Source organism: Haliotis asinina, chromosome 7 (assembly GCF_037392515.1).
Source record: "Haliotis asinina isolate JCU_RB_2024 chromosome 7, JCU_Hal_asi_v2, whole genome shotgun sequence".
Taxonomy (NCBI): domain Eukaryota; kingdom Metazoa; phylum Mollusca; class Gastropoda; order Lepetellida; family Haliotidae; genus Haliotis; species Haliotis asinina.
Genome location: NC_090286.1, coordinates 46,408,397 through 46,436,235, shown reverse-complemented (window position 1 = coordinate 46,436,235; position 27,839 = coordinate 46,408,397). Strand labels below are relative to the sequence as shown.

General features: G+C 39.1%; 1 protein-coding gene and 1 long non-coding RNA gene across 3 annotated transcripts in view; both read left to right on the top strand.

Moving 5' to 3' along the window:
- LOC137290727 (thiopurine S-methyltransferase-like) overlaps positions 1–27,839 on the top strand; it is a 112,297-nt gene that overhangs the window by 22,533 nt on the left and 61,925 nt on the right. The window lies entirely within an intron of this gene.
- Positions 689–25,986, top strand: LOC137290731 (uncharacterized). Of its 2 annotated transcripts, none has more exons than XR_010957230.1 (3): positions 689–925; positions 8,533–8,607; positions 23,774–25,986. It is a non-coding gene; the product is annotated as an uncharacterized lncRNA (long non-coding RNA). The 2 variants fall into 2 exon arrangements; XR_010957229.1 differs by lacking the exon at positions 689–925 and adding an exon at positions 7,507–7,554 and having other exon boundaries at positions 23,774–23,854.

Below are 27,839 nucleotides of genomic sequence, written 5' to 3'. Positions count from 1 at the left end.
ACGCTCTGTTGTGTACACTGCACTGCTTGATGGTCAGACGAAGCTGATGTCATAGTTGCACTGGAAATAAGATCACACGTTTGACCGAGATTTACAAGCTACTATTCTTAAACAACTCAACAGATAATTCAAAGATTTACAATACTGTACGGAGCACACCGGAATTCCGATCACGATCATTCTTGTGTACACACTGCAGTCTGATGTAGAGACGACGCTGGTGCCATTGTTGTACTGTACATCGTAAACCACGCAACAGATAATTCATCTCACACAATGTATATGGTAGGGAGAAACGCAGATTTTCGATTCAGAAAACGAAGCTTGTACACACGCGTCAAAATAAATGGGAAAATGAGTAAATCGCAGAGAGGCAATGGCTTTTTTTTGTTTTACTTACTTATTGTGGATTTTGGCTTTAACAAGGATCATGATTGGAGACACATTTGGGGAAAGATGTCCTCCAAGGCGCCTCTCTCTATCATTGTCATTGACAGACATATGGCACATTCATCCTAAATAGGGATCGGACACAGTTTGGGAGATGCTTCATACTGTGAATCGTCCACCAAGGCCTCTCTCTCTCTCTCTCTCTCTCTCTCTCACACACACACACACACACACACACACACACACACACACACACACACACACTTTCTCTCTCTCTCTCCACAGAGTTGTGTCCCTTGTAGTGTAATATGCTGTAACCAGCCAGACAGAACCCTGACCCATATTAGGCGTCGTCAACACACCCTGTTCTGTTCTGTGAATTTTTGTTTCTGGTCAGTGTATTGGACGGGGAGTGACCAAGTCAAGATTGTTTCACGTTTCATGGATTATACCCTAATGTCTTGGATATACCCTCTGTAATTGTGTGTAGTTCAAAATCAGTGGAGTACCCGGAAATGTCCTCGGTGTAATGGAGGTAGGATACTATCCTGGTTGTGAGAGTAGGGACCATAGTGTATCATGCGCCCTTTGTTTTCTTGTCAGTAATTACTGTACACTGTTATGGAAATTACGTTTTGACTGCTGTATTAACTAGTAATTAGAAACATTTGCTGCGGCAGGGACAAATTTCAGCCTTCCGCCATATTGCTTAAATGGCCGGTACTCGTTATAGTATAAGCTGGAAAGCTTCTCTCAAAGACTCCATTAACCCGCACAATTATTCTGCCAAAGCAAAAATATCTAACATAAATTGAATATGTGTTATTATTTTTATTATTATTATTATTTTTGTTTATCAAAAGCATGATGACAGTACCATAGACCATACGGAGACAAAGGACATGCTTGAAAGTAAAGCTAAACAGAACGGATACTAATGGAACGAGTACAATGCCGACAATGTTCTACATGAATAAGATAGTATGTTGTGCATTGTGTTATCATGGTAAAACCACCACCGAATGTTTGGAACTGATTAAGGGAATCCACGAAGAAAGAAAACCAGTGAAAGGTTGCCGAAATAGACATGATAACATACTGACATCATTTATGTACAAATCTCGCCATATATGTCAGGTTAAACGGGCTAGTGGAGTAAGGAAATATCCATTTGTTGACATTTTCACAGCTCATATGATATCATGTCATACAACGAAGTTAAAAAATGATATTTTATGCGATAAATCGGTGCAATCTTTCAAAGTTCGCAGCAGCGGATAGAAGTTTTGCAGAGGGATTTCTCCTATTTGTGAGAACTCCCATTTGCGAGACTCCCTGGGACACTGACGTAGGTAAGAAAACACACGATACTCCAACATTTTATACAGGAAAATTTAAATCAGCATTTGAAGGATATAAATTGTGCATAACACGATAAAAATGTATTTGATTTGCCATTATAACGTAAATGTAATGAAACAAAGAGTCATCGATGGTTGTGCAAGTTTTTGAAAGACAACTGCTAAACGAAAAGGTAACTGTGACAGCGAACCCCTGTATATAATTCTCAGAAATGTAGGTTTAGTCTTTTTTTAAGCTTATTCATCGTAGATTGCAAATAAAAGAGGGGTACGCTGAAACATGTTTACTTCCTTAGAAACTCCGCAAAGCCGCCTCTAGTCTGAAGTAACTTGGGCAAACAAGCAGTAATGGGAGGTAACCCTTGCCTGCCTAAATTGCTCTATCAAAACAGCCTTCGTCACACAATGTCTTGATACATATGTCACATACTTAAATGTCTCTTATATATCAGTCTAATGCTCTTTACGAACGCATCGTGTTGACTAATAGTTTACGGTGGCACATTCCAACGACTTCAGGATTGTCGTTGGCCTTATTTTATAAACTTTGGGGTAGATCCAAAACACAAATGGTTCAGCCGATATATTCACATTTAATGATGCCATTTTGGGGAACATTCTCATACATGTACACACAGTTCAGTCCCCTGCCGTGTGAGGACAACAAGGTTTTAAGTTGGGTAGTTGGGTCTGCTACTAAGGTCATTTACTTGTGATGCTGACGTTCACCATCACACACTTATTCATGATTTCTTAACCTACGCGGCCACAGTCAAGTGTTTAGAAACTTTTCAAAATTATTAGCAAATACATAAATGATCAAATACTCGAGATATATCTTCATACGCCAACGAAGCGAACCTTTAGTATCTTGCACAAAGGCGAAATTTGATCTGAGAGACTGATTATCCTACTGCGCTGGATTAATACACAAATTCATTTTTGCTAATACACGTTTGCTAATACACGTTGGTAGCACAACTACAACATGAAGACTGACATTAAAACAGTAATGAGTACACAATAGGTTCAAGGTTGTAGACATTAAAGTGAGATGTGAATCACACTGACTTTGGTGTTCATTTAAGTTACTGTTATACTCATGATATGGCCACAGTTGGGCAAATGTCTCACTGGTTCACAGGGTCACTGTCGGATCTTAAGCGCAGGCGCAACAGACCCAGAGACCCAGGCTGCAAATGGCTCTGCTTTTACCAAAGATTTCTTATGAATCTGAACGGGTTTTCACTCGCTACATATCATTAATTTCGATTTATTCACTGACTCAGAGCTTGTCGGTCCGCATACCTGAAGGGACTCAATCTTTGCCCAAAATGTTGAAGAATCTGTACTTTACTGACTTTACTGTCTTTACTTACTTTACAGTGTAATCATTACTGATTTATTCACTGACTCAGAGGTTGTCGGTCCGCATCCCTGAATTGGGAGTAAAGCAAATTTCAGTAATTTCACACATATTTTCTAGATGTATGAATAAGAACTAAATTACGCATCTACATCGTTGGGATTTTCTGTGTTGTCTGGTCCACACTCGATTACCTATTCCTGTTAACATGAAGGGGCCCTTGTTTTATAGGTAGGGTAGCTGGGTCTATTACATTCTCAACCGAGTGACTCGCGTTGTCTCTTAAACAAGTTTATATGCAGGAGTATTCCCCAGCTCTCCTTCGGGGGCCGTCAAACGCAACATTTGGCAACTCTTCTGAAGATGAAATTTACTCTGATATTTCACATACGTATGTAGAAAATAAACGGGTTAATCCACATTACAAATACAATTAACAGCACTAAGATAATAATACACAATGACAACAGTTGGAAAAGATATTTTATACAATGTTAAGATATAAGTAAAATGCAACTTACTCTGGCTTCTTGTTCGTTTTGGTAAAATATTACTTTAAAACACCGTGTACTCTACCATGCCACCTCAGCCGTACGTTTAAGCTGGTTTGAAAACTAGTGCGAGTGACGAAAGCATAGGGTATTCACGTCGGTCTTCCGTAGGCAGTTGGTTGGGTAAAATAAAACCTCCCTCTCAGCTGATCTACGCTGGACTGCAGTTGTCAACACTTACACACTTCCTAGTGTCACCACTGACAGGTGCCCTGTGACTTCGTCGAAATATTGCCACGAAATCGTACACATAAACCAGGGATCTGAACGACCACACTGAAAATAGTTACCATCTTCATTTTAGCAAATTTGAGGACGAAAATATCGTTCTTTAAGTCCCGTGTCATCCATCGCGTCAGGGTAGGTTTAGCGGGTACATTTTTCGATGGCCTTGTGAAATTACAAGGTAAAGTACTTAGGTCGATATGAATGATGTTAATGACAGCTAGACTTTGGCATTCTGATATTTAACCTCTATAAAACAAGCATGAAACAGTTAACGTAATGCTGGTATCGTTCAGAAATGTTTATGATTATAATAAACGTGGTTCATCAAATGATCAATATACAAAAATACACTCACATTTACAGGTCAAGACAATGAAATTGGTACTTTATATTCCTAAAATGAATATACAAAAATACATATTATAATTAGTAAGTTAATAAATTGGCATACATATTTGGAAATAACTTAGAAGACAGATGAACATTCCAGTATTTGTGAACTGTTGAATTAAGGGTGATTTTGACCTATGAAACCTGTCATGAGAACTGTAGTTTTTATGGCTTGAAGCCAGTATTAGAGTATACATTTGCTGTGCACTGATTATTTTGAGCATGATAACCCTGGTGTTTTGAGAATACATCTGATACAAATCCTGTAACATCAACAGTTCTTCAGTCAGATATCAGTTAACCAGTTTGGTTAAATGCTGTTATGGATTTTTTGCTTCACTTTACTATACTTTACATCAGATTAGGAAATTGTACCTAATAGAGTGACTGTCTTTTTTTTCTTTTTGATAAAATTTATTGGCCTAAAATTTAATTTTGAACAAACGCGGAGAGCGCTGTTACTGCAGGGCCGGCCTAAATTTATCGCAGTTTGTGACCCTGCAGCGCTTAACATAGAAAGAGACTAAAGAGGGAAAAAGAAGAAAAGTTCAAGATTTTACTAATCCAATTGGCTCAGATGTACCACCGTCCAGCACAACAGGTTTCCCCAGCTTAAAAGAAAAATCTGTAAAGTCTCTCCCTGGTAAGAGTTGTTGGAACTTTAACTTGTAAGCATTCACATTCCTCAGTAAACCATCCTGAGCTTCAGAATACACTGCCTCTGGATCCTTTTCCGGAAAGTCTGCAGCAAATGTATCAAAACATGCGTCATCATAGTCTATTTCAACCTTTCCTGTTCCTTTTACCTTTGACAATATTAGCTTAAAATCCCAGAATTTCTCAGACTCCACTGGCATATCCATCGTTGCAAGGGCAGCATCCGACTGGGACGTGAGTTCAGCCCAACTGGGCTGAGACACACCCTCCTCAGAAATAGTCTCCTTCTTCCCTTTCTTCTTTCTTCGTCCACCCTTGTTACTCATCTTCTTCCTTTTCTGTGTCTCCTCTATATCCTCTGTCTCCGTCTCTGTTCCATGAACTTTTGAGTTACTGACATCTTGTGTCACTTCATCCTGAACTTCTTTCTGTATTGCAGTCTGTTCCTGCACAGTAGCTGACACCTTACTATTTACATCCACCTCTGCACTAGGGCACTTAACCCTCACATGACCATGCTTAATGACATTTAAAACAAATTGGTAAGCGTCCTCGTGCCGTTATCATCATGCTCTGTCTATCACCAAATCTCACGATGTGAGGAATCCTGTCTTTCTGATCTTCAGATAATTCCATCTTGACTATCCGTACTCCAGTGTATATCTGTACACCATCCACCTTCTCGTACTCCCTGAATCCATCCAGAACCTTCCCATACCTCGAGAAGTACTGAGTCACAAATGATGTCTTGATAGTTGCATGAAGCCAATGGATCCATAGAGACACAATGAACTTCCCATAACTATAGAAACAGACCTTGCCATTCTCCACCTGAACACACTATAAATCCAACAGATTCTTGGCACTCTGCACGTCCTTCATGGTAATAAAAATCTGACCATACTTCTCCGTTTTCCAAACTGCTTGACATGAGGCCAAGTTGAACTGTGGTACCGCATCCTTCATATAGCGGTGTCCATATGTTTACGGAAGTGACGTCACAAACCACGCTCACTCAGACATGGGTAGGCAGAAAGCCACAATGGTTGATGATAACGATGGGAACCGGTGTAGCATGAAAGGCAAACAATGGTCGGATTATGTACTTAACATTTTATTTCTATCTGATAGACACCCCAGGTCAGTTCACCCTCGAATCTGTGAGACCCTCAAGTAACTGAAAGCATATGAATATGTGGAAAGTGGACACGTTTTTCCGACACAGTACCACAATGTCGATGACAAAATACCTCTGTGCTTGCTGGATATCTGCTACGAGAAAATTATGTTTGTGAGATGACTGTTTAACTTACATATTGAATTGTTAGGAATAAAGAATATATTGCTGATGCCTACTACAAGTGTGTCTGGAAAGTTTTGAAACCACCCTGTTGGTGAGATTAGCCTAGATCAAGGCTGCTTTTGTATGTGTTTTTTATAAGTAGGAATTAATGTGATGACATGGTAACTCAATGCCATTTAAAGATTTAGCTTAGATCAATGCTACTTCTTTATCTGTTTTCATAAGAAGGAAAAGCTGTGATAAAATGGTAACTCAATGCCATTTAGATGCATGTGTTGTTATAGTTGACAAGGAAGGTTTGGGGTGGTGTTTATGTAACATGTATGACTGGCAGGTGAGGCAGATTACTCACCTTTCCTGATTATGTCACTGACAATATGTAAGCAAAGAAACAGTATGTGAGGGATTATTTGTTTAAAATTTGTATTGTTTGAAAGAAATGCGAGACAAACACTTGGGAGTTTTTGCATTACATTCTTGCTTTCATTGAAGTATGAAATCTGGATATTGTCAATTAGATACTTTCCACAAATATTTTAGAAAAATAAAGGTTGTGTACCTGTCTCATTATACAACACCAAAAGAAAAAAGAAAACCAGATCGGGAGGAGTTGTTACGCATGACAAGTCAACGATCAAATGTATGCAGCTTGTGTGGTTCTCTCGTGTTTATGTTTAACTTCTGCCTACCGGAAGTACTCGGGCGCGTCACGTGATCAAAACACTGACGTCACCGTGGCCTCTCCTATAAGTGATGAAATCCCTCAGGAAACTAACCTTCGCTGTAATGTATACCCTGACAGTCCGCTAAACCACATCCTGATCCACAAACTCACCAGGGACCGGGCCCTCGTTCACTGCTGCTGTAAATGCCATCTGTAAATGTGTGGAGACAACCTAGGATCACACAGTTACATGAACTGATGCCACACGTTGACCTGTAGAAGGAAGAGCAGTAACATCACAACAGTTTGCACCACACACTCCATGCGGAGACGATCACTTCGCGGGATAAGACACTGGTCCTTCTCTCTGAGCAGCAACACCAACAGTTGTTCGTCCGCTGGCATGAAGAGCTGAAGGGCGGAATGTAAAAAATGGCACACCCCGACACACCAATTTCAACTGTCTTGATAAAAATGTAGACGTTTGCAATCGTATATTTTTTTTAAATGTTATGATTAATCAATATCTTAAATATGAACGTGATCGGTGAAGAAATGATTTTTAAGAAATTGTACCGCTGCACTCATTGCATTACAGGTGAGGAGGTGTAGTAGTCTTTTTTCACCTGCAACAGAGCAGCAAGGTAAGTTGTATCTGCGCATGTCCATAAGGTCATTAGACAAACAAGCTAAGTACAGGAGGACCTGGAGGGTCAGGTTAGAGGGAGGTTCAGTGTCTATCTTTCACCTGCACTGCAACAGAAAAATGAGGTGAGTGCTATCTGTGCATGTCCATATAGGTCATAAGCCAAACTCAGTACAGGGGACCTGGAGGGCCAGGTTAGAAGAAGGCCATCTTTCACCTGCATTGTAACATAGCAATGGTCCCAAATTCAAGCAAAAATACTTAAGCTACAAAGAGCAGACTAGGTGCTTTTTCAGTTGGTTACAAATCCAGTTTGTAATACTAATTCAGCCCAAAGAAAAATGGGTGAGTACGGTCTGTTTCTTTTTTCATAGACAAACTTGTTGGGACGATGAATATGCACGGTTTTGTACAAAATGACAAAAGTGAGAAAGGAGGTAATTCCCTAAACTGAGACGGGGATTCCCAGCCATTCCACAGGTTGTGATGAATGAATAGCCCGCCTCGGTGGGAGTGGTTTAAACGCTATCTGTGAAGAGATTCACTTTAACTAAACAACCCTAAAATCGTTCGTGTTGTGTTTGGTATTGTCTGGAGAATTCCTGTATTGGAGCAGATAGTTTGAGTGCGGAACACAAAGCCGTAAACATTTCTCGTAGTGTCTTGCATGATATTGCATGATATGACCTATGGCTGGGTCATAAATCATGAAAGAGGTGCTTCTAGAGAGGTGACGGATTGAGTGAGTGAGTGCAGGTTTACGCCACAGTCAGGAATATTCCAGCTAACTACTCGTGACTGGAACAAACAACCCAGCATGAGCAGCGATCTGCGCAATTGGAATCCGATGACACGTGTCAACCAAGTCAGTGAATTTGACCACCCGATCCCGTTAGTCACCTCTAACAACAAGCATAGCCGCCTTTTGTGGCAAGCATGGGTTGTTGAAGACCTGTTCTATCCGTTATCTTCACAGGTCAAATTCAGTGAGGTCCATAGGAGCAGGGTCCACAGATGACAGCATGAGGGATAAGTGCGGGTTGTAGAAACGGTAGGTACATTTCTGTGATTTCAGTTAAGCATTCCTCCTTGTTTTATGAAGCTAATATGCCAATTCGTGAGATTCCAAAATGGTCCTTATGGTTTCGTAGGTTAAGAAAAGATTGTGTCCGTCTTGAAATGATCATATTTAGTTCACTTGTTCATTTTGTGTTGATTGTAGAATTAGAGAAAAGGGGTTATTGGGTGACCTGAAACACCCTAGCAAGGTGTCAGTATTGATGTCAGGATCAAGTAGGAAAAAATCAAGACTCCGAAACATTCATCACAGTTACTAACACGAGGATCCAATGGGGAGGTGTCCTCCCAGTTGTTAGACACATGAACTAATGGTTGAGTGCACACAGGTGGTGTTTCCACATCCCTACAATGGACGTGGGAACATCGTAGTTCCTGAAGAGTACCCACAGGAGGCATAGTTCATCCATGAGTTGATAAGCACAGAAGACATAGTTCGTCAAAGTTTTTTCAACAGAACACAGAAATGATAAAACAGAGTATCAACTATATGGGGTGGCCATGTCCACATCGGCACTTCCAGGACGAACTGCCACACAATAGTGATCTATAAGAGCAGTCATCATCAATCATCAAAGCTTTATTGCATAATAGGCCATAGGCCAATATACAAAAGAGTTACATGTATATGTCAGTATAGGAATATGCATGGGTTGAACAGAAATATAATTCAATTAACAAAACAAGGTTTGGCGTAATATCAAAGCATGGTGTATATATAACGCAATATGAAATCTGGTAGTAGGATTTCTGCAAGATAACAATGTTTAAAACTTAAGTGTGGGTATAAAATTAGATGTAGATGTAGTTCATCATAGACTGGGCAAAGATACGCGTCCCTTGTATTCATGTGAGACAAGCGCATGCGCGCTAGCCTCGTTCAAGCTCCGTTTGGACGTCGGTCAACCTGGCTGTCGTTTTGTTTAGACGCAGTCTACGTGGGTTGGCTGAAAAGTTCTAAGCCTCACTGTGAAAAAAAGTTACAAAGTCCACATTTGAAATTTATTTTTCTACATAGTCCCCTTCCAAGTTCACACACTTTTGCCAGCGATGCTGCAAGGCCCGAATCCCGGTCAGGAAGAAATCTTCTTCAGCTACCCTAAAAAAAATCAGTCACAGCGGAAATGAAATGAATCATTACTTGCAAAATGGCGACCGGCGAGTTCCTTTTAACACGTCACAATTTAATTCTGGACTCACAAAAGTCCAGAAACTCTCAGCACTGTGGCCACTCTCTCACAAGGGATTTCGCAAAATTAAACAGGCAGTTGTTATGTATATGTGCTAAGGATGAAAAAATGAAAAAAAAAATTTTCGAAAACTCAAAATTTAAACTCGCTCGCCCATGGGCACGCCCATGGGCACGCCCATGGGCGAACAGTGGCCAATGGGTAGGCCCATGGGCGAAAGTGTTTCATTTCATCCAGAATAAATGTTTTGGAGGTTGTAAATGAATGAAAAAATGTTAATAAGGATCATGACACAAATTTCAGCTTGTTGTCACTTGACTGACAACTGACAGCGATTTTGAAAAATCTCGCCCATGGGTGAAAAACATATTGGCCCATGGAAGAGAATAATTAATTTCATTGAAACTACATGTTTTTTTTCCAGGCTTTGTAGTTTTTCAATAAATGAACGTGTATTTATTAGTGTCGTGACACGAAATTAAGCTTATTTTGACTTAATTCGGCTAATTAAGAGTGATTTTTCAAAACGCCTCGCCCATGGGCGAAAACCATTTGGCCCATGGGTGAGAATATTTACTTTTACTCAAAATACACCTTTTCCCATGTTTTGGAGGTTGTGAATGGATGAAAGTATGTTCATAAGTATCATGTCACAAAATTCAACTCATTTTGAATTAATTCCGTTAATTTAGAGCTATTTAACAAAATCTCACCCATGGGCGAAAAACATTAAGGCCCATGGGCGAGAATATTTCCTTTTACCCCAAACACATCTTTTCCAATATTTGGAGGATGTAAATAAATGAAAGTACATTTATGAGTATCATGACAGAAATTTCAACTCATTTTGACTTAATTCCTCTAAATGAGAGCAATTTTGAAAACTCTTGCCCATGGGAGAAAAACATTTTGGCCCATGGGCGAGAATATTTGCCTTCACTCAAAATACATCTTTTCCTGTGGTTTGGAGGTTGTAAATGAATGAGGATATATATATATGAGTATCATGGCACAAAATCCAACTCATTATGACTTAATTCGGCTAATTGAGACCGATTTTCAAAAACATCTCGCCCATGGGGGAAAAACATGGGGCCCATGAGCGAGAATATTTCCTTTTCACTCCAAATACATCTTTTCTAATGTTTTGGAGGATGTAAATGAATGAAAGTGCCATTATGAGTATCATGACACAAAATTCAACTGATTTTGACTTAATTTTTGCGAATTCAGGAAGATTTTTAAAAATATGCCAGAATAATCACTTTTACTCAAAATACATCTTTTCCTGTGTTTTTGGATTTTGTAAATGAATGAGGATATATTTATATGTATCATGGCACAAAATCCAACTCATTTTGACTTAATTCTGCTAATTTGTAACAAGTACAAGAATCTGGACTTCTACTTAAATTTTCATAGTTTTTTTTATTGTCTTGGGGGTTGTAAATATATGAATGGAAGTGTGTTTATAATTATCACGCCAAAAAAAAATGAAATAATTCCGGTCTAAATTCGACTAATCTCTCTCGTGGACGAAAATATTTTCGTTTGCTTGTTTTCTTTATTTTGCAAACATATGGCTTAAAAATAGATGAAATTCTAATGAAAATTCAGTTTAATTTCGTGAGTTTAGTTTTATGTCGCACTCAGTAATATCCCAGCAAAATGGCGGCGGTTTGTAGATAATCGAGTTTGGATCAGACAATCCAGTGATCAACAGCATGAGCATCGACCTGCACAATTGGGAACTGATGACATGTGTCAACCAAGTCAGCGAGTCTGACCACCCGATCCCGTTAGTCGCCTCTTACGACACGCATAGTCGCCTTTTGTGGCAAGCATGGGTTGTTGAAGCCTTTCCAGCAACATATACAGTACACTTAGAATACTAAGCCTTGAGATTCTTTTGAATTTAGGTATTCTATAAATATAACAAAATTCAACCTATATCTATGAAGTTGAAGTTATTTGTGAAAGCCCTAATCAAGAGTGACCAAACTCCAGTGACTATGCTGGGACACATTAATAAACGGTGTTGTGAGATCTTTAAACTGTATTGAAATATGTCTTGCCAATTCCACTGACATTCACCAAATGTACCTACCTAGTAGTTTTAAGTGTACCTACCCAGTTTAGCATGTTTCGTTTTAATAGTGTGGTCTCCATTTTTAGTAATTCCCATTTGCCCGTCCCGGCCTTTCTTCGTCCGAGGTTTTATGGGGTATTCTCCTATTTGTCAGACCAGAAATTATCTACAACAGGGGTAGGTCACTCGCTTGTTTTCTTTACCATTTGTACTAATTAGTATGCGCCTCCTCATGCTCCAATGCACACAGTGACCTGATTCGTCTCCATCGCAACTTAGGCTGCGTTTAACAGTACTTCAGCCAGTTTACTGTATCAGTCGAAATCTTACAATGAATGAATGAATGAATGAAGAGCAAGAAGTATATGTGAATGAATGAAATAAATGATAAAAGAAAGAAGTGCATATGTGAATGAATGAGAAAGATATAATAAAAGAAAGAAGTACATATGTGAATGAATGAAAGAATAAATGATACACCACGGCCATCCCTTCCAAAACATGCTAAAGAACGCAAAACTATCGTTAGATCACATGTGTTAACATCAGCTTGTTATTGTCTCCCTGGTCAGACGTAACAATTGTCAGACAGGTTAAAACAACAAACTATCTGGTTGACTGCACAGCTGCCTGTTGACGTAGTATACCCACATCGCCTACTTTTCCTGCGTAACCTTCATCTACATCACCACCCTTAATATATTGAGCAGAGAGCACAGAAGGCCCTATAGCTGTAACCACTGAACCGTGGCGTCTCTCTGCTCCCAAGTTCCCAAGTGGAGGTGTCCTTCTCTACCTCTTCCATTAATCTTAAAACATCTAAGAAGCTCAACGCATGCATCTTTTCATTAAAGTGTGATGTTATATATAATCATAAGAGTATTTTTATGTATTATTCAGTTGATAAATTATTATTTTATGATATATATATATATATATGTATGACACGCTGGACAGGTCTAGGGCATTTTGTGTTAATTTACCATTCCCATTTTCATAATGCTTAAAAAAGACACTCATTAATCTATCACAGAGTTTTGTCATTCCTTCACTCCAACATGGTTGCTAAATCCCCTATGATCATAGTATATCGACTCTGCCATACCCAATTCACCTAATCCTGAGAAATCAACCAGTCATGACATACCCACATCGCCTAATTAATTTTCCGTACCTATCGAGTAAAAAATACATAAAATGGGAGGACGCCTTGTTAACTAATGGGAGTGAGCCTTGTAGGGAGTACCCTCACTCTCACAAACCCACGTATTGAGGAGAAGCGGCCGTGTTTGTCGGGGATTTTTCTGGCTTTGCTAAGTAAATCGTACATAAACATGTAAAATATTTTGCTTTGATTCTGTAACTACCCACATTATGACAATGAGACCATTTTGATTTATCGAGTAAAACACGATTGAATAGTTTTGAGTTTGAATCTTGCCACTTTAGCGCTCTATCTTTTTAAATGGGGCGTGCATACTAATATTTAGGTGTTTTTTAGTATTCCATCTATTTGTTTAAATTAACTGATTTACCTGTTTTTGCTTTGTTTGGGTTTTTTATTGCAAGTGGCCCAGCGAGTGAGTCTGCTTTGATACCTGTACATTTATTCTGACGTTTGAGCGGGACGTAAACAAGAACATATATGGAGCCCCTGCATCAATACGTATTAAAGTGTTTGAAACATTATTCTAGACCATTATTTGTACACAACTGATGAAATGTACCTGAAAGATCAAGGTTCATAAGAACGTACAGGGCACATTTCTCCTACCCCATTTAAGAATGTCTATTTCTGATTGGTTCACGTGGCCTTGCGAGGGAGAATAGATCATTAAGTTTTACCCCGCCACGTGGGAAAAGCCTGCATCCAGTCAGTGAACTGTAAAGCGGTAGTTCGAATCGACTATAGTTAGTACCATGTTAATATAATACATGGTTTCAGCTTGTTTTGATGCTCTATTTACATAAAGTGATATTTAAACATTCGTTATGGTAAATACGGTGTAGCAATGTGATGAAGAGTATGCGGGTTTTCTTCATCCCATTTTATCCACCGATGAGAATGGTGGTATGCTCTTTTGGTTCACACCCGGATTGTCGATTGTTTTATCAAATACACAACAGGACTGTCGAAAAGCAGTGGAGTGTGACAGTGCTCAACACTGTTCTAATGACACCCGGAGCGTCGACTACCTTGGAGAACTTGTGCCCGAGAATGCCCGAGAATAGCAGAAGACTCGTCTCTACGCTAATTAACGAGCTAAAACACTAATTCCTGAATGATAGTCGTCGCACGAACAGTAGTCGAGAAAGTTGGCGTCATCGTGAATCGAGGGTCTGTGAGCAATGTAAACTGCATATTGTGACACAGTGGCCACAATAAAGAATAAAGAAGAACTTGACAGAAGGCTTCAGCGTCTCAACGAGCAGCTCCAAAGACAAGAGATTTCCGTAATGAGCTGTGCTCATCAGACTGTCTGCCTCGCTCATAGTGACCACATTACTGTACTTTATAACGTATCTGGTATTCCTTCATGTCCGGAACGTCGAATGCCATAGTGTTGACACCTGATTACCTCCTTACGAAATACCCGAAACATCGAATTTACAAAAATTTCAGTTCAATTTTAGACAGCCCAGGCAAGTCGTTTGTTTAAGGAGTAAGAGGATTAGGAGGCATGGTCGACTAGATTTCTTTGTTTAACTAATCCCACACGGCCTACATAAATGGAGGGAATGATTTCTGTTCAGTTATGACATTGCTGTTCTCCATATGTCTCTATTTTCTCCACACATTTCCATGTTGTTGTATTTTTGTGTGTTTTGTAATTCTGATTGGGACTGGTGAACAAGCTTTACAGTACCTCACCCATACAGCATATAATACAAAATATAAATGAAGCATGTGTCATCATCCATATGAACTATCATATAATAACATATGCATACATATCATTACATCAAATACATCTATCATATAAGTAAACATGAAAAATAGAATTATGGTTTGATGTGTCTGTCTAGCTCTTTGTAGAAACACTGAACATTTGTGAGAAGGTTTTTGACAAGTTAATTAGTTTCCTGTTAAAAAATTAAAAATCAAGCTTTCACATTGAATAAGTTCTTTTCCGTTCAACGAAGTCATCATAGACCACAGTGAGAAAAGGTCGATCTTCAAGCAGTAAGGAAGACCATGATAGCGTATGGAGTACGTGTGACTTGGCCATCTCCTCCGTTACCCCCTCCCCGAATCCACACCCCACCAGGGCGTGTAGGACTTGTCTCGGTGGATAAAAAGGGACGCCTATAACCCCATATACCCCTAATCACAATGCCGTTTTGTGTATCCGGTTTTGTGTATTCTGTAATATTGTATAGTACTGGTGAAGTGTTAATCAAAGCAATATTTTGCTTGCTAAACGAACCACATTCTTTGAGAATCAAAATATGTTTTAAGCACATTTCCAAAATTGAAATGCAGCATGCACACAATAACTAAAATATCGTGCCGGACAAGGTTTTCCAGAGCACTTGCACATAAATGGCAATGTCTTTCAAAGACTAAGATGTGCAGGTCTTGCAAAAGGACAAAGCAGGTATGCTTGACAAAGTTCTTGCAAAGGAGGTTTATATACAACACCAAAACCAAACTGTCAGCTCGACGCCTTATAAAACAATCAATTCGAGATTTCCTTTGAATGTGAGATATTTGGCTGCGCGTCTTGCGCCATCAGTCTTTTCCATCCATATACACTCACGAACACCTGTTCATTTCAAAGCTGGTGTCCCCTAATGACCTAATGTGATCCATGGATGAATTTTGTATATGACAAGTAAAATACACTTGAAAGCGGCAGCTGTTATACTCCAATAAACAAGACCAGCGGACGAGACATGACTTTTTCGGAGCAAATTGTCGTAGGCGCTTTGCGGAAATTACGTAAGTGAACGCGGAAGAAACAGAAAGCGTCATCGTTCCGCTCAGTTTCCATTGTCTTTGCGACAAAGTAATCTCTGTTCAGGTCATGATCATTTGGGAAAAAATACGAAAGTTCTATGGATATACAACTTCTTATAAGGTAAACAGCATTTCGGCGTAGCTGTTAAACTCGTTATCAAGAAAGGGATATCTTACAGGTAGTCCAGTAAGTTAAACCTTTGTTTTGGGTCGGGGTCAAAATCGTTTGGTGTAGTGACAACGCTGTTGTTTTATGGGATTAGACACGGATTTTCTTTTAAAAAAAGTAAAATGTGTGTCCTCAGGAAACGAAATAAGACACGTGTACCAGAATGTAAGTGAATCGATGTTAGCGAGTTCAATCAGTGACTTCAGTTAATAAAATGGGCTTTCAGTTCACTCCTTCCATTAGTAATGAGTTATTTAGTTTCTTGGTAAAATTGCTTGCAAGGTGAATGTTGAAAATGACAGTTTTCAGGATCTTTTTAACAACTTCAGCTATGGCAATCAGTTATTGCTTCAGTAAAGCTGCTATGCTTCACGTTTCGTTCTACTTATTTTACGGGAAGATACCTTTGTGTAAACAGCCATATGTTCATTTTGAGAACTGGTAAAAAGGGATAATATATAGAATTTTGAAAGACTGCAGATCAACAGTTCCAGTTGTCTCAACAACATAATTCCTAAAATACTTAGAAACCACAATCACGAAAGCCAAAGTAAATCTGTTCGAGTGTAGCAAAAATAGTGAAAATTTATTTAAAAAATAGAAAAGTAAACGCAAAGTCAATCTTGATTACATTACGTATTCCTCATAGCCCGATATAATGATTACACATTAATAGTATGGATACGTTAATCTATAGTTTAAACTAATCTCCTCAAGTAATCGGGACTGGATTGGCAAGCATAAACATGCAGATCAATGCCACTCCATACCACTAATATAATTACATAACATACATGATAACAACACTTCATGTTCCGCTCGTCAAACGTCAGAATAAATTTACAGTTATCAAAGCAGACTAACAGGCCCACTAGCAGTAAAAAAACAAAAAATGAATAGATGGAATACTAAAAACCACCAAAATATGCACGCCCCCTTTAAAAAGGTAGAGTGCAAAAGTGGCAAACCGTTAAAATATGCCAAGATTAAAACTCAAAACTATACAATCGTATTTTACTCGATAAATCAGAATGGTCTCAATGTCATAATGTGGGTAGTTACAGAATCGAAGCAAACTATTGTACATATATGTATCATGAAATAATAATTTATCAACTGAATAACACATAAAAATACTCTTATGATATGCATAACATCACGTTTGAGTAAATAAATGCATGCGTTGAGCTTCTTAGATGTTTTAAAGATTAATGGAATAGGTAGAAAACTTGGGAAGGAATGACAAAACTCTGTGATAGATTAATGAGTGTCTTTTTTAAGCATTATGAAAATGGGAATGGTAAATTAACACAAAATGCCCTAGACCTGTCCAGCGTGTCACACATATATATATATCATAAAATAATAATTTATCAACTGAATAATACATAAAAATACTCTTATGATTATATATAACATCACACTTTAATGAAAAGATGCATGCGTTGAGCTTCTTAGATGTTTTAAGATTAATGGAAGAGGTAGAGAAGGACACCTCCACTTGGGAACTTGGGAGCAGAGAGACGCCACGGTTCAGTGGTTACAGCTATAGGGCCTTCTGTGCTCTCTGCTCAATATATTAAGGGTGGTGATGTAGATGAAGGTTACGCAGGAAAAGTAGGCGATGTGGGTATACTACGTCAACAGGCAGCTGTGCAGTCAACCAGATAGTTTATTGTTTTAACCTGTCTGACAATTGTTACGTCTGACCAGGGAGACAATAACAAGCTGATGTTAACACATGTGATCTAACGATAGTTTTGCGTTCTTTAGCATGTTTTGGAAGGGATGGCCGTGGTGTATCATTTATTCTTTCATTCATTCACATATGTACTTCTTTCTTTTATTATTTATTTCATTCATTCACATATACTTCTTGCTCTTCATTCATTCATTCATTCATTCATTCATTCATTGTAAGATTTCGACTGATACAGTAAACTGGCTGAAGTACTGTTAAACGCAGCCTAAGTTGCGATGGAGACGAATCAGGTCACTGTGTGCATTGGAGCATGAGGAGGCGCATACTAATTAGTACAAATGGTAAAGAAAACAAGCGAGTGACCTACCCCTGTTGTAGATAATTTCTGGTCTGACAAATAGGAGAATACCCCATAAAACCTCGGACGAAGAAAAGCCGGGACGGGCAAATGGGAATTACTAAAAATGGAGACCACACTATTAAAACGAAACATGCTAAACTGGGTAGGTACACTTAAAACTACTAGGTAGGTACATTTGGCGAATGTCAGTGGAATTGACAAGACATATTTCAATACAGTTTAAAGATCTCACAACACCGTTTATTAATGGGTCCCAGCATAGTCACTGGAGTTTGGTCACTCTTGATTAGGGCTTTCACAAATAACTTCATAGATTTGGTTGAATTTTGTTATATTTATAGAATACCTAAATTCAAAAGAATTTCAAGGCTTAGTATTCTAAGTGTATTGTATATGTTGCTGGAAGTAAAGCTCTGTGTTCGGGACCCGTGAAGATCTGGAGTAGAAGAGGGCTTCAACAACCCATGCTTGCCATAAAAGGCGACTATGCTTGTCGTAAGAGGTGACTAACGGGATCAGGTGGTCAGGCTCGCTGACTTTTGCCGACACATGTCATCAGTTCCCAATTGTGCAGGTCGATGCTCATGCTGTTGATCACTGGATTGTCTGATCCAAACTCGATTATCTACAAACCGCCGCCATATTGCTAGGATATTGCTGAGTGCGACATAAAACTAAACTCACGAAATTAAACTGAATTTTCATTAGAATTTCATCTATTTTTAAACCTCATGTTTGCAAAATATAGAAAACGAGCAAGCGAAAATATTTTCGTCCACGAGAGAGTTTAGTCGAATTTAGACCGGAATGATTTCATTTTTTTTGGCGTGATACTTATAAACACACTTTCATTCATAAATTTACAACCCCCAAGACAATAAAAAAACTATGAAAATTTAAGTGGAAATCCAGATTCTTGTACTTGTTACAAATTAGCAGAATTAAGTCAAAATGAGTTGAATTTTGTGCCATGATACTTACAAATATATCCTCATTCATTTACAAAATCCAAAACACAGGAAAAGATGTATTTTGAGTAAAAGTGATTATTCTGGCATATTTTTAAAAATCTTCCTGAATTCGCAAAAATTAAGTCAAAATCAGTTGAATTTTGTGTCATGGTACTCATAATGGCACTTTCATTCATTTACATCCTCCAAAACATTAGAAAAGATGTATTTGGAGTGAAAAGGAAATATTCTCGCTCATGGGCCCCATGTTTTTCCCCCATGGGCGAGATGTTTTTGAAAATCGGTCTCAATTAGCCGAATTAAGTCATAATGAGTTGGATTTTGTGCCATGATACTCATATATATATATCCTCATTCATTTACAACCTCCAAACCACAGGAAAAGATGTATTTTGAGTGAAGGCAAATATTCTCGCCCATGGGCCAAAATGTTTTTCTCCCATGGGCAAGAGTTTTCAAAATTGCTCTCATTTAGAGGAATTAAGTCAAAATGAGTTGAAATTTCTGTCATGATACTCATAAATGTACTTTCATTCATTTACATCCTCCAAATATTGGAAAAGATGTGTTTGGGGTAAAAGGAAATATTCTCGCCCATGGGCCTTAATGTTTTTCGCCCATGGGTGAGATTTTGTTAAATAGCTCTAAATTAACGGAATTAATTCAAAATGAGTTGAATTTTGTGACATGATACTTATGAACATACTTTCATCCATTCACAACCTCCAAAACATGGGAAAAGGTGTATTTTGAGTAAAAGTAAATATTCTCACCCATGGGCCAAATGGTTTTCGCCCATGGGCGAGGCGTTTTGAAACATCACTCTTAATTAGCCGAATTAAGTCAAAATAAGCTTAATTTCGTGTCACGACACTAATAAATACACGTTCATTTATTGAAAAACTGCAAAGCCTGGAAAAAACATGTAGTTTCAATAAAATTAATTATTGTCTTCCATGGGCCAATATGTTTTTCACCCATGGGCGAGATTTTTCAAAATCGCTGTCTGTTAGCAGAGTCAAGTCACAACAAGCTGAAATTTGTGTCATGATACTTATTAACATTTTTTCATTCATTTACAACCTCCAAAACATTTATTCTGGATGAAATGAAACACTTTCGCCCATGGGCCTACCCATTGGCCACTGTTCGCCCATGGGCGTGCCCATGGGCGAGCGAGTTTAAATTTTGAGTTTTCGAAAAAAAATTTTTTCATTTTTTCATCCTTAGCACATATACATAACAACTGCCTGTTTAATTTTGCGAAATCCCTTGTGAGAGAGTGGCCACAGTGCTGAGAGTTTCTGGACTTTTGTGAGTCCAGAATTAAATTGTGACGTGTTTTTTTCATTTTGGGGAACAGGTGGAAGTCAGAAGGAGCCAAATGAGGTGAATAAGGAGGATGGTCAATGAGTTCAAAGCCACAATCGCGGATTGTTGACATGGCCACCACCGATTTGTGAACAGGCGCATTGTCTTGGTGGAAGAGGACACCTTTAGCGATCATCCCTCGTCGTTTGGCTTTGATTGCTTCTCGCAACTGGTTCAGTAGATCAGCATAGTATCTGCCGTTGATAGTTTGACCTTTTTCAAGATAATCAATGAGCAGAATACCCCTGGAATCCCAAAAGACTGATGCCATCACCTTTCCAGCTAAGGAACAGACTTGGCTTTCTTCGGAGCTGGTGAATCAGGATGCTTCCACTGTTTTGACTGTGGTTTTGTTTCTGGTTGAAAGTGATGTATCCAGGTCTCATCCATGGTTACAAATCGTGCCACAAAATCATCGGGATCTGCTTCAAAACGACGCAAATTGTCAAGGGACGTCTGGAACCTGACACGTTTCTGTTCTGTTGTCAAGAGCTTTGGCACCCATCTTGCAGAAACTTTCGTCATTCCTAATTCGTTGGTGATAATATGCTCAACCCTCTCATGAGAGATGCCCACTACACTAGCAATATGTCGAGTAGTCAATCGTCGATCATCCATCAACATATCGAGCACTCGCGTGATGTTTTCTGGAGTGGTTGCTGTTGAAGTCCTTCCTGAGCGTGGGTCATCATCAAGCTTAAGGCTTTGTCTGCCACGCTTAAATTCTGCAGCCCACTTCTTTACTGTGGAAAATGAAGGAGCATCATCCCCTAGAGTGGAGACCATGTCAGCATGTATCTGTGTTGGGGACATCCCTTTCTTTTGCAAGTACTTGATGACTGCCCTGTATTCCGTTTTGTCCATTTCTGATGATTTCAGAGGGTAGGTTTACCAAAAGAGCTGTAGTTGAGATAAAACTATTAGTACGTTTGTAGTTCTTGTGCCTATGATTCACTAAATGATTGTCCTCATTGGTGGCAAACACCTGTCTCTACCTGGTGTGGAAAAACCACTCAGGCTGAGAACTTTTCAGCCAACCCTCGTACGTAACATGGTTTTCGTGTTCGACTCCGTTATTACATATTTCACACCGACTGTTTATTTTATGGATGATGTAGTGCCTTCCTTTGTTTACCTCCAGTTCACTGAGACCTATCGGAATCGAATGAGACAGTTTCTCAGAGGTTTAGTTTTCAGGTTGTGGAGGTACGTCTCTGTTTCAAAGTCGGGTTTAATGGTGCGATATGTGTCGTATCTTGAACTTTCCTCCACACTGAATGCCAGTTCTTTGTAAGCATATCTGTATCTCGAATTCGAAACATCTCGAGAAATGAGTCAAAAGTCAGAGGTTTATAAATACATATATATCAGTTATATTTAAAACAGGTATTGCCTTCAGATTCTATGATTTAAGGTGAATAAGGTAGATATCCCCATCAGCCTATACGTGACAGAAAGACTTGTATCCACTGGACTAAAATGTTAAGGTTGTAATGGCAAATTGAATACCATTTTTAATGTTATATACAATTTATTTTCGTCAAATGTTAATTTTCCATTAATTGTCCTCAAATGTCAGCATATCTTATCCTACAGGATACTGGATTGTATTATATATCGCTCACCCAACCATGTGTTTGTGATTTTTGTTCTGTTTTGGTATATACGAGTTTAGTTTTGATGATTTGTTTACCGTTTGTATGGTAGACCTGGTAATGGAGGCGAAGAACGATTTGACATGCCACTGATATGGAGCTGAAAATGTTGAATTAAATATAGTATACGCGAGTAATTATTACACATGAGGTTTTAAATCTGAGAGTACAGGCCTGCGAGGAGACGGTTTTCTTCCTTTGATGGCGGCGATATTTTGTTTTATTAAAACTATCCTTGGAACCGAAGCGAGGGAAGTACGTTGTCAACCTATAATAGCATGCAACATGGCCGGTCATTTTCCCTTTGTTGCGCAACCATATTTGCGCTAAACTTTGTCTGTGTTTACATATATGCATAGACTTTACTTTGTCTGGATCTTTCACTCCCTAGAAAGTTACCTTATCAGTCTACGGCTCACAGTTTTAAAACCTATTATGTTGACATCTTGTATCAAGGTCACCATATAACACCCCCACGTGGTTGGTAGGGTGATGCACAGTGTTCGAACCGGACCAGACTAGTAATCAGTGACCCATTTTTACATATCTCAACACTGGTGGATAACTATATATGTTACGAGAGGCGACCGGAAACTAAATGAAGAATGTTATTCAAGTTTTTACCCAAATACTTTATCTTTCTGTTTTGTCCGAATGCCAAGATTTCTTACTGTCCACATCAGTTAGCAATTTAGTGCGAATTCGATATAGATATTATTGTTCTTTTGGTGTGAAAATATGAACATCTTTATCTATCAGATCGCGATCGATTTGTTATCCTGTGCACAAGTAAGCCTGAAACAATTGTTTTGTACTTTGAACTCGACCTTGATGTTAAAAAAGAAATCCATTTATGAAGAAATGTCACGAGAAATTGACTTGTCGTTAACACTCTCAATTCTCCCTGAACACTGACGTGTATATTATTTAATGAAGAGGGACATTGCAAGGTAGGTGGTTCGATCTTCTGGCCAAGGCATGTCTTCACCGCCATGGGGATAAAATATGATCTGGTCGACTCATTCGCAGTGTCTGTGCTGTAAACTGATAAAGTACGACATGATGTCTGAGCAAGAATATGAATGCAAATGTACGTCTAGACTTGAACCAGCACGCCGCTATGTAGTTGTAGTCTTGTGCGTTGTTTCCCATTGCTTCTCCAAAGTGAGATTATGATATAGTTATTGCTAGTAGTGTTTGGGTAAATGTTATCGTGTACAATATAATCATTATGGATTTTGCCAAATAAAGGTCTAAGTAAAAGGACATCGACCATCAGCACGTTTGCCTTTCTTTTGAAGCTGAGCAAGTCTTTCTTAAAATGCAATATTCGACCAGCACTTGCTTTTCGTAGTATTTGAAGTCCCATGGGGTATATGGGACGTGTTTTGGCACTGGCAAGAATAGGACCCCTGTCTCCTTTTACTTGGACCGCATAAACCTTTAAATATGGACTTTTTTCACTTTCTTTCTATTGATTTCTTTCATTGTCATTCCTTCCTCTGTGTGCCTCTTATACATTACTGGTGATGTAGTTGAATCTTACTGAAAGCTAGAAGAATATAATTTATACTAGTACTCTAAATCGTTATATGTGTAAATTAGCAATTTGTTTTCAATTGGAATGCACTAGGCTAAACGAATTTACTGTTTCTTTGCGGGATTCAACAGCAACCATTCCCTCCGTGCTACGTGTGCTACGAGATTGTACCAATCGGGAACTGACGAGCAGCTAATTGCAAAGACGACCGGCCACAGGAGCAATGCAGTCAGGAAATACAAACGAAGCAGCAATGAACAGGAAGCAACCGTCAGTGACGTCATTCAGGGAAAGAAGTTGAATGTGGAACAAAAGGCTGATGCAAGTTCTGTGACCAGTGCCGATGGGACAACTTCTGCAATGGATTATGTTCAAATTTCATTGTTGTGGTCAAGAAGTGATTTCAGCTGTCCAATTCTCTGAATAAAGTGTGTGAAAAGGCATTGATCCGCAACGCAAAAATACGATTACCAGTAACACAAATACTCTCTATGTTCTCAAGGCAAAGAAGATAACTGAGAAATTCCTCTCCACATTGTTGAAACAGTTACAACAGACAGACAAATGAATCTGACTGGAATCAATTACAACATTTGACTTAAACAATGTTGATATATATGTGACATGTAACTTACGATAACTTTTTGCTCTTCTTAATAGTCTCTTTATTAGAAAGTCTACTGGTACAGATCTCGTTGATCAAAGAAGTCACGATAAGTGGGCGGCATGTATTACTATAGTAGTGCACTGGATATCTAAAAGATCACTTGTTCATCTCTGTCAGACAGTTCAATACCTAACACAACCATACTACTGACGTGTAGAAATGTACTCCCGCACCGATACAGTTCAACCGTCCACACACGGACAAACCGCACATGGGCTGTAAAAACTCCTGCTGATCTATGATGTCAATGTTCGTTTGTTTAGCGATAGTAGTGCACGGGTTATCTAAACTATAAGGCATTCAAAGAAAAGTACTCATATGTTTCCGAATTCTCTCATGCTTGTTGATTGTCGATAAGAACCGATGATCATCGGAGGAAAAACACATTTCTGATCTTATTGTCCCCAAATTAACCAACTAAAGTACTGTCGGAAATTTAAAAAAACGCAAAAACTATTTTAGGCTGTTACTCTGTTTCACTACACTTTAGACAGCTGCAAATAGGATATGTCCAAATAACTCTCTTTGGCCTAACTGGACATTCAGGGGCTGGATAAGAGTATATCCAGAAAATCATGTTCACTCGTAAAATTGGACAAAAGAAAAATACGAATCGCTGCTGAAATCAATAGATCATAGAAGGGAATTAGGTCGCTCAGACAGGGATGACGACGGAAAGTCGACTCACCTGGCATGAAATGCATGCGCTGTCTCATGGCACAAGGGGTCATCTCAAAAATATTTTGTGTTAATTTCACGTGCGTTGAGTATGTCTGATCTATGGGTTAAAATCTTACATGTCTTTCTTTCATGAAGTTTATGTTGAAATATGTAAAGCAGTATGATACATGAAACCCACAGAAAAGAATCGTATGCAATGTCTCAGAATATATAGGTGGCATGACCACCTGAACATAGACAGGACTGGATGTTGTTATATATGTTGGGACATGACGTGTACGCCCTACTTTAATTCCCAATGGAATTATGATATCTCTCGCCAGCCCGACCCCAAATATCGTCTCCTTCACCCGTTCTGGTTTTGCTTTTGAGACGACTCCTTTTACCAGTTTGGTAGCTACATATTATAATGGTTTCAGTATGAAACTTATTATTCTGTTATGTCAGCTATCGTTTATAATGAAGCTAAGCCTAATTTCAAAACGGGCATCTAAAAAGTGCCCTTTGTAATACAATATCATCGCACAATAATATGCTCAAAGCCATGGTCTGTTCCTAATAACTCGTTTTAGACTTTCAAAAAATCTGCATAGCTCATTTTTGCACTAATCTCTCCTATGTAAAGACCCCTTTTCACGTGTTGTTTTATCTCCCTTCCACTGGACTGTAAATATATACGATGGTAAAACCCGTCATGAACATCTGATGATCTTCCCTAGTAATGTGACTTGGAGATCCAAAATTATACCCACTAAACCTACCATGTCACGACACGAATTTTTCGGCATCGCACTTGCTAAAGATACAAGATACCATCAATCAATGTGGTCGTTTTTATGCTGTATGTCAACGATTTAGTGATAATATCGAGCTTGCATAAATATCACTACATATGTCAGTTTTGAAAATAAGACATTATATATTGTTTACCTTTCACCCTTGCAGTCTCGAAACTGCTCAAATAACGTTTCCGTGCAATAAAGATTCATCTGGTGACGTATTTTTGTCATAGTATCGATGTAAATGCCACAAAAATCTGTAACCAATCGTTCTCGGGTATTTCTAGAGTAAATATATGGCGTGTCTCCCACTAAGTCATGCCGCTACTGGTCAGCGCTCGTTAGTAATTACCGGACCAGAGTATGTAGCGCAGCAGCAGAGGCCTGGAACCAGGCTGCGATAAATTTCGTAGAACTTTTTTAGAACATCCCCAAAAGAAGACAGCAACCCGAGAACACCAGTTTCAAAAGTCTGGTTACTGACAAAGAACGATTACTCTCTAAGTGGGTTTGTGCACTTTATATTTATGTTGGGCTGTGCATTATTTTCCTCGAAAATAGAAAGTTACATAATCCCTTTTGATTTCATTTAAACCAGAAGAGCACCGTCGGCATCAGGAGTAAGATCTGGTGTTCTTTTCAACATTATTTCCAGGTTGTTCAGGACAGGTTTCATAGTGCCCAGGTCCAATACCGTCACATCATTGACGGGAGAGACACGTGCTAAACATGTCCCTGGAGAAATGCCCATCATCAACCCGTGGGTTAGGAAGAGGACCAACGGTGTTACAAACGTGAAAGAAGTTGCGTCTAGCGTTGAATACAGTAAATCCAATCAAGCCTGCACATTCATATCTATATGGATTGTGAAAACGATATGCACACAGATGTATATTAGTCGTGTCCATATGTGTGTCAACCTTTATGTCCCCTTTGACCTTTAATCTCTCTCCACTGCATGCTGACCTGCACTGTAAGATAGAAGGGTGGTGATTGGTATCTGTACATGTCCATGTAGGTCATTAGCCAGACAAACTCCCTACAGGAGGACCTGGGGGGTCAGGTTAGAAGGAGATTCAGTGTCCATCTCTCAATTGCAATCTAACATAGCAGTGGTCCCGAATTCAGGTAAAAATACTTGAGCTACAAAAGACTGTCTGTGTGCTTTTTCGGTTCGTTACAAATCCAATTTGCAATCTGTAGGAATCTGCCTTAAGTCAAATGAGTGAGTAAGGTCTGTTTTCATTTTCATAGACAAACTTGTTGGGACCATGAATATGCACGGTTTTGTAGACATTGACAAGGGTTGGAAGGGAGGTAATTCCCTCCACTGTGACGGGGATTCCCCGACATTCCACACGTTGTGATGAATGAATAGCCCTCTTCGTTGGGCGTGGTTTAAACGCTATTAAAGTGAAGAGATTCACTTTAGCTAAACAACTCTGAAACCGTTCGTGGTATGAAAGTTATTGTCTATTACTCCTGTACTGGAGCAGGTAGTTTGACTGTGGAACACAAAGCCGCAGACAGTGCACATAGTTTGCATGGTATCATGTTGCATGACCTATGACATTTGGCTGGGTCATAAATCATGGCAGAGGTCGTGATGACATTCCACATATGGAGTCGTTACTACTCCTTATTTCCTCTCAAAGTGATCGAATCGACTGTTAAGTCTATCTTTAATTTTCACTTTTTATATTATGTTTCCTGAATGTCTGTTGTTCATGGCGATATGTGAGAGTTATTCAGCGATAACGCGACTGGTTACAGTGAGTCGGTTCGGTAGTAAAGCTTCTAGAGAAGTGAGCGAGTGAGTCAGTGAGTGAGTTTAGTTTAACCCACACTCAGCAATATTCCAGCTATATGACGGCGGTCTGTAAATAATCGAATCTAGACCAGACAATATAGTGATCAACAACATAAGCATCGATCTGTGCCGTTGGGAAACGATGACATGTGTCAACCAAGTCAGCGAGCGTGACCATCCGGTCCCGTTAGTCGCCTCTTACGACAAGCACTGTCGCCTTTAGCACCCGTGGCGAGCCACCTCCTCGTGGTGGGTGCTGG